Consider the following 8,015-nt stretch of genomic DNA (forward strand, 5'->3'; position numbering starts at 1 on the left):
CTTACTGCGTGATTCCACTGATACGAGGTCCCTAGAATAGGGAAGTTTACAAAGACAAAAAAGTAGAATAGAGGTCACCAAGGAACGGTGAGAACAAGAATAGAGGATTGTTGTTTGACGAGTACAGAATTTCTGTTTAGAATCATGAAAAAGTTCTCAAAATGAGTAGTGGCGATGAGTGCACAACATGAAAACATATTTATGGCCAGTGAATTGGGTACTTAAAAAGGGCTCAGTACTAGAATTCCCCAGAGAAACAGAACCAGTATATATTAGGGAGAGATTTGTTACGAGCAATTGGCTCTTGCAATGACAGAAGCTGAAACGTCCCAACCCGGGAGCCGATGGTGCAAGTTTCAGCCTGAGTCTCCGAACGAAGCGAGGAACAAAAGACCAAAGCCCGGGCTCCAAGACGGGCAGGCACAGAGAATTCTTTCCTACTCAGCCTTCTCTTCTAGTCAGGTCTTCCATATGAGAAGTGATGTCTTCCCATACTAGGTAGGGCAACCTGCTTTACTCAGTCTACCAACTCAATTTTTTAAAAGATTTATTTACTTATCTATTCATTTATTCACGGGAGAGAGAGAACATGATGGGGGGAGGGAGGAGCAGAGGGAGAGGAAGGAGACCCCGCACTGAGCAACGAGGCCAAGGTGGGGCTCAATCCCAGGATCCCGAGATCATGACCGGGAGTCGAAGGCAGATGCTTAATTGACTGAGCCACCCAGGTACCACGGTCTATGGAAATTAAAAAAAAAAAAATTAACATCAATTCTTCTCAAACTCTCTCAAGAATCAGAAGAGGAGGCAATACTCCCGAACTCATGAGGCCAGGGTTACTCTGACACCAAAATCAGATCAAAACAACACAAGAAAAGAAAAGTGCAGACCAACACTATGAACACCGATATAAAAATCCTCAACAAAATACTAGGAAGCCAAATGTAAGAGCATATTAAAAGTATTTGGGCAGGAGCACCTCAGTGGCTTGGTCAGTTCAGTGTCTGACTTTTGATTTCAGTTTGAAGCATGATCTCAGGGTGATGAGATCAAGCCCCCAATTGAGCTCTGCACGAAGTGTGCAGCTTGCTTAAGATTCTCTTTCCCTCTCCCCCTCCCCTCACCCACTTACTCTCTCTGCCTTGCTCTCTCTCCTTCTCTTAAAAAAAAAAGGACTGGGGTGCCTGACTGGCACAGTCTACGGAGCACGGAACTCTTCATCTCAGGATTGTGAATTCAAGCCCCATGTTGGGAAGAGATGACTTAAAAATAAAATGATAGAGGGCGCCTGGGTGGCTCAGTGGGTTAAAGCCTCTGTCTTCGGCTCAGGTCATGATCCCAGGGTCCTGGGATCCAGCCCCGCACCCGGCTCTCTGCTCCGCGGGGAGCCTGCTTCCCTTCCTCTCTCTCTGCCTGCCTCTCTGCCTACTTGTGATCTCTGTCTGTCATATAAATAAATAAAATCTTTTTTAAAAATTTATTTTCCAAATGTTGGTAATGTTATACAAAAATTACAACTTAAAAAACGAAAACTGATTTTTGTATTTTGACCTTGTTTCCTAGACGGAGCTAAATTCATTTCTCAGCTCAAGTAGTTGTTTCACAAGTTTCCTTGTTCATGTCACCTGCAAACGGAGACAGTTTACTTCTCTTCTGATTCTTACGCCTTTCCTTTTTCTTGACTTACTGCACTGGCCAGTGCCTCCAGGACTATGTCAAATAAATGTGGTGAAAGGGGTCATCTTTGGCTTGTTCACAATCTTAGATTGAAAGTATACAATATCTCACCTTTAAGTATGATTTTGGCAGTAGATCTTTTTTTAAAATAATATTTTTTTTTTTTGAGAGAGAGAGAGAGAGAGCGTGTGTGTGTGTGTGTGTGTGTGTGTGTGTGTGTGTGTGAAAGGGAACAAGGCAGGGCGGAGGCAGAGGGAGCGGGAAAGTCTTAAGCCGACTGGCACCGGGCATGATCTCAGGACCCTGAGTTCATGACCTGAGCAAAGTTCAAGAGTCAAAGGCTCAAATGACTGAATGAAACGGGCGCCCCTGTAGATTTTTTTTCTACATAGATTTTGTGAGATGAGGAAGTTCCCTTCTGGGCGCCTGGGTGGCTCAGTTGGTTGGACAACTGCTTTCGGCTCAGGTCCTCACCCTGGAGCCCTGGCACTGAGTCCCGCATCGGGCTCCCTCTTCAGTGAGGAGTCTGCTTCTCCCACTGACCCTGCCCCACTCAAGCTCTCTCTCTCTCTCACACACACACAAGTAAATAAAATCTTGAAAAAAAAAAAAAGGAAGTTCCTGTCTACAGAGTATTTAATTTGGGTTACTATATTTGTCTATTTGTATTATATTTGTATTCTATTTGGCTTTTTTCAAATCTGTTAGTTTATTTGGTAGTGGTAGTGGTGGTGTTTCCTGCTTCTTGCAATTATTTTTCAAGTTTATGTCCTATTTTTTTAACATAATACTCAGGGGTACTTGACTGGCTCAGTCAGTAGAGCATGTAGCTCTTGATTTTGGGGTTGTGAGCTCAAGTCCCACATTGGGTGTAGAGATTACTTAAATAAACATAAACAAACAAACATAACAATAATCAGAGATTATAGTCTTGGTTTAATAATTCCAATATATGAAATATTTACAAATGTTGGCTTCTGCATTCTGTCATTTCTGTGTGCTGGAATATTTCTGACTGTCCATTCTCTTCAAAAACTTATTTGAAGGAATTAGCTTCTACCAGTTACCTGAACACTGCCAATCTGCAGTCACTTTAAATATACAGCTTGAGTATTTTTCTCTTTTTTGACCCCACCAATGATGTAATTTGAAGCTACATACCCACTCCAGGCCTGGCTTTTCATCACAACTCAGAAATAGTTTCTTTCTTCTCTTCTGCTCAGCACCTAGGGCAAAGCGCCTGGGTTAGGTTCCTCTCGGTTGACTCATTTTTGAATCCAGCAGGGGCATCTCTTCTTAATCACTAGGATGGGTTTGGATTTCTGTTCTGAAATGCCTGCTCAAGTTGACCTAGTTTAGCAAATGTTCTCAGGGTGAAGGGCGTTTCAGTACTCGGGTTCCTCTCTGGGCTCACATTTTCATCTAGATTTTAGACTGGTAGTTCCTCTTTGTTCTTCAGTACTTTCAGAAAGTGATTCTATTTACTTATTTGACAGAGAGAGAATGTAAGCAGGGGGAGATGCAGAGGGAGAGGGAGAAGCAGGCTCCCCACTGAGCAGGGAACCTGACCTGGAGCTCCATCCCAGGCCCCTGAGACCCTGACCTGAGCCAAAGGCAGACGTTTAACAAACTGAGCCACCAGACCTCCCTGTTCTTCAGTACTTTAAAAAAATATTTATTTATTTATTTATTTGTTTGTTTATTTATTTGACAGGCAGCGATCACAAGGGGGCAGAGAGGCAGGCAGAGAGAGAGGGAAGGGGAAGCAGGCTCTCTGCTGAGCAGAGAGCCCCATTTGGGGCTCAATCCCAGGACCCTGAGATCATGACCTGAGCTGAAGGCAGAGGCTTAACCCACTGAGCCACCCAGGCGCCCCCGGGAGAGAACAAATTCTTAAGCAGGCTCCAGGCTCTGCACAGAGCCTGACTCGGAACTCGATCTCACCACCCTGAGATCATGACCTGAGCAGAAATCAAGAGTCAGACACTTAAGCAGCTTGAGTCATCCAGGCGCCCCTCTCCATGGCTCCATTGAGAAGATTTTCCCAGTGATTCTAATAGGACCCTCTCACTCATTAGAGGTTCACTGGGGTAACTCTCGCCCCTTACAGAGGTGAAAGGAAGACTTCCTGGCCCTTGACTAAGTCACCAAAAACCCTGTTCTGTAATCTGGTCACACCCATGCTTCTCTGATTGAAACATTCCCCTTGGGGTACCTGGGCGGCTCAGTCATTGGGTGTCTGTCTTCAGCTCAGGTCATGGGATCATGACCCTGGCCCTGGGCTGCCTAGGGCTCCCTGTTTCTCCTCCTCCCACTCCCCCCCTCCTTGTTTTCCTTCTCTCGATGTCTCCATCTCTCTGTCAAATAAATGAATAAAATTAAAAAAAAATAGAAAGAAAGAAAGAAGAAAACTCTCTCCTGTGGGGGACCTGGCTGGCACAGTGGACGGAGCATGCAAACCTTGATCTCGGGGTTTTGAGTTTGAGCCCCACACTGGGTGTAGAGATTACTTAAAAAAAAAAAAAAAAAAAAAAAGGCTGTCCTAGTAAACACTGCAAACATGTATTTTCCCAAGACCACAAGGCTGCTCCACCCCAGCCTTCCCACCTCAGCTGGTGGAAACTCTTCTTTTAGCTGCTCAGGTTAAACATCTCAGAGTGACTCTTAATTCGTGTCTTTATATCATGACCCACTTCCAACCTTTTGAGAAATCCTGGGGGCTCTACCTTCAAAATATACCCAGAATCTGACCATCTCTCACCACCTGCGTCACCAGCACTCTCGCACAAGCTACCATCAGCCACGCGCTGTGGCAGGCATTACCGCAATAACCTTCTAGCAGGCGTGCCTGCTTCTGTCCTTGTCCTTCTGGTCAGTTCACAACCCGGCAGCCAGAACGGTTATTTTCGAATATGTCAGATGATGTCACCCTTCTGCTCAAAACACTGCAATGGCTCCCTGTTTCGGACTAAAAGCCAAGCGTACAAGAACCAGACAAAATCTGCGCTCGCTCTCGCTCTCTCTCTCTCTCTCTCTCTCTCCCCCAGTCGCGTCCGGCACTCTCCCCTCCCTCACAGGCTCCTGCCACCACGCACACACTTCTCCTTGCTGTTCTTCAGTGACACCAGCCAGCTGTCCTCCGCCCGGCATGCTCTGCCGCCAGCCCGTTAGCTACCCGTCTTCCCCCCTTCAACTCTCACTTTCTCACTTGTGTGCAATCTGGCCAAACCTGCTCCCTTGACCTTGCTCTACCTTAGCGCCCCCTTAGCCATGGTTTCACTTTCTGCAGTTTCCATTACACAGGGTCAAGCACAGTTTGGAAACAGAATTCTTCCAAAGGTCAGGAGTAGCCTCGCTGCAACGCCCAGCTCGCTCACCTTGCCTGCTCTTGCCGTGTGAGCTCTTGATCATCTCACATTATCACAAGACCAAGGGTGAGGACAGGACACGGAGATATTTTGAGACAGAGAGAGAGACCACATTCACAGAACTTTTCCTACAGTATATTGTTAGAATTGCTCTTTGTATTATTGTTGTTGTTAACCTCTTACTATGCCTGATTTATAAATTAAATTTATAAATTAAATTTATCATAGGTATGTATGTATGTATAGGAAAAAACTTATGTATAAGTAAGGTTCGGTACTATCTGGGGTTTCAGGCATCCACTGGGACTCTTGGAACATATTCTCACACACACACTCACGTAGACTCACACCCCTCCGGAGGGGTCTACTGTACTGTACTGCATTTTTCTGCACTGTGCTGCACTCCCCCCCCCCCCATAGCCTTGTATTATCTCCCTTGTCTAAGAATAGAAGCTACAAGAAGGCAGAAATCTGTTTTGTTCACTGAGCCCAAGAACTCAGGAAAGTGTCTATCACAGCGGCTTCAAAAATGTCAAACGTAAACTTTATTTTTTTAATATAAAATCTGAATGCCTGTATTCCTCGCAATACTACAACTAAGAAGTATGACTAACAGGATCAGGTCGTGGGACCCAGGGGTTCTCGGACGCCCGCTACCTTCACCCGCACCTAGGAGGGCAGCTACTTTGAACTGGAAACACTGATTTCAGCTCACGGAAGCCCTTTCTCTGCTCAGCTTCTGCAAAGTGTGCGTCCCGGGCTCACCTTGTCCAGCCTGGACGAGATTCCCCTTCCCCCAGGGCCAGGGTCATTCATCCCGCCAACCCGTCAACATCCCCGGCCTTCCTGCCCCGGAAGGGCCTTCGCTTTCCGAAAGTTTGTGCCCAGAGCGGCGGCCGGAGCAAAGGTCGCGGGTGCGCGGTTCGCGGGGGCGGAGGCCTGGGTCACCGCCGGGCTCCACCCGCGCCGGGAGAAAATGGGCGGGGTGTGGACGAGAACGCGCCGCCTCTATCACGGCGCGCCTTGGGATTGGCTCGCCACTTCTGGGCCACGCCCCCAGCCGGGCTCTCGCCACGCCCCCAGCGGTGAGCCGTCCGGGGCCAGGTGCGAGGCTGCGGGCCAGGTGCGAGCCCCGTACGAGCCAGGTGCGAGCCAGGTGCGAGCCCGGTGCGAGCCTAGCGAGGAACCCTCAGAGGCCCGGACACAGGCGCCCTTCTCCGGGTAGTCGCCCCGCGCCGTCGCGGGGAGATGTGCTTCAGCCCCCGGGACCCTGCAGGGCCCCCGGTTATTCATTCACGCGGCGGTGCCAGCCCGGACCTGGATCCGGGGCCAGGAAATTTCCGAGAAACCTCGACCCAGGGCCCGCATCTCGCCTAAGCCGCTCTTAGAAGAGGGATTGGATTCAGTAGAGGATCTCCAAGGAGCCAGCCCCGTCAGCAGACCTTCAGGGAAGTCCCTGGCTTCTGGGGGCTTTGGCTTCCTCAAGTGGAAACGGATAGACATGGGGGAACCCAGAACCGGCCGCAGCTCAGGCACTCACTTGCCGTGGGGCCTTGACCAAGACACACCCTATTGTGCCCTCATCTCACTGCGAAGGGGATAGGACTTGATGTCCTCTAAGGTCCCTTTCGTCCTTCCTAGTTATGAGGCTGCCCTGACAACACGCGTGAATTTCTTTGTAAGTGTTCCAGGAATGAGGGAAAAGTCTAGAACGGCATCTAAAAATAAAATAGGGACTGTTAACAGGGGAGTGAGAGCCTGCAGCTCAGGAGGCCTTGCTGGAAAGGAGAATGGAATAATCCTCAATACTTTAATCCCCTCACTTTACAGAGGAGAAAACTATGAGGGTAGCTAGGTCCAGCCGCTAATAGGAAGAACCCAGGTTTTCTGGCTTCACTGCATGATCAGTCCCTTTGCACGCAGTGTTGGCTAACAGAAGGCATAAACATGTAAAAGCAGGTAGAGAAATTGTCCACAGAAATAAAAGCAATTTAGTTGGTAACTTTAAATCTTTTCAAGTTGGGGTGCCTGGTGGCTCAGTCGTTAAGTGCCTGCCTTCCACTCCGGTCATGATCCCAGGGTCCTGGGATCAAGCCCTGCATCGGGCTCAGCAGGAAACCTGTTTCTTTTCTCCTTCTCCCACTCCCCTTGCTTCTGCTCCCCCTCTCACCGTGTCTCTCTGTTGAATACATAAGATAAAATCTTGAAAAAAATAAAATAAAACTTCTTAATTGAATTAGAAACTTCCCACTTTCGTTTACTTAAGATTTGTATCCTGCCTACATTTAGGGTGACCTTCAAAGCAGAAACAGAGCAATAAAAAAATAAAACAGAAGCAAATTATTTCCCTCTTCTGCTTTTTCTTTCTGTCACCCTTACCTCCCCAGAAGAGCTTCTCAACTTCTGATGTTCCCAAACACCCCTCTGAAGTACTCTTCAGTGATCATCCACCCAGCTTCCAAAAAAAAAAAAAAAAAAAAAAAAAAAAAAAAAACAAAGCCAACTAAAGCCAAAACCCAGGTGTGACATTTATATATGAAATGCCCAGATGAGGCAAATAGATATAGAAGTTTATAGATACGAAGTTTATCGCAGGAATGATGAAAATGTACTAAAATTATGGTGACGGTGGCACAACTCTTGTAACAGCCTGGAAATCCGTGGATTGTGCATCGCACTTTAAGTGCACAATATGTGAACTCTCTCTCAATGAAGTTACAACAGCAAGAGAGACCTACCAGAAAGCAGTAACAGGGGCTGTGCTGTACCTGGGGCACCTGGCTGGCTCAGCCGGCGGAGTGCCTCGCTCTCAGTCCTGGGGTTGTGAGTTCAAGCCCCACCCTGGGTGGAGAGATGACTTTAAAAATCTTTGAAAAAGGTGGGCGGTGGGTGGGGAAGGATACACATGGCAGAATAGAGCCTCACAGGATATTGAAGAAGTGGGATAGAGAAAAATCAGAAAGAAAGGGA

The 8,015-nt window shown here is 47.6% G+C and overlaps 1 long non-coding RNA gene across 1 annotated transcript; it reads right to left on the reverse strand.

Annotated features, from left to right (window-relative positions):
• Positions 1-2,593: 2,593 nt before the first annotated feature.
• LOC131819372 (uncharacterized) lies at positions 2,594-6,026 on the reverse strand. Its single transcript, XR_009349168.1, has 2 exons — positions 5,811-6,026; positions 2,594-2,903 (listed from the first exon to the last, which is right to left on the reverse strand). It is a non-coding gene; the product is annotated as an uncharacterized LOC131819372 (long non-coding RNA).
• Positions 6,027-8,015: the final 1,989 nt, after the last annotated feature.

The sequence above is a fragment of the Mustela lutreola genome, chromosome 17, assembly GCF_030435805.1.
Source record: "Mustela lutreola isolate mMusLut2 chromosome 17, mMusLut2.pri, whole genome shotgun sequence".
NCBI lineage: Eukaryota > Metazoa > Chordata > Mammalia > Carnivora > Mustelidae > Mustela > Mustela lutreola.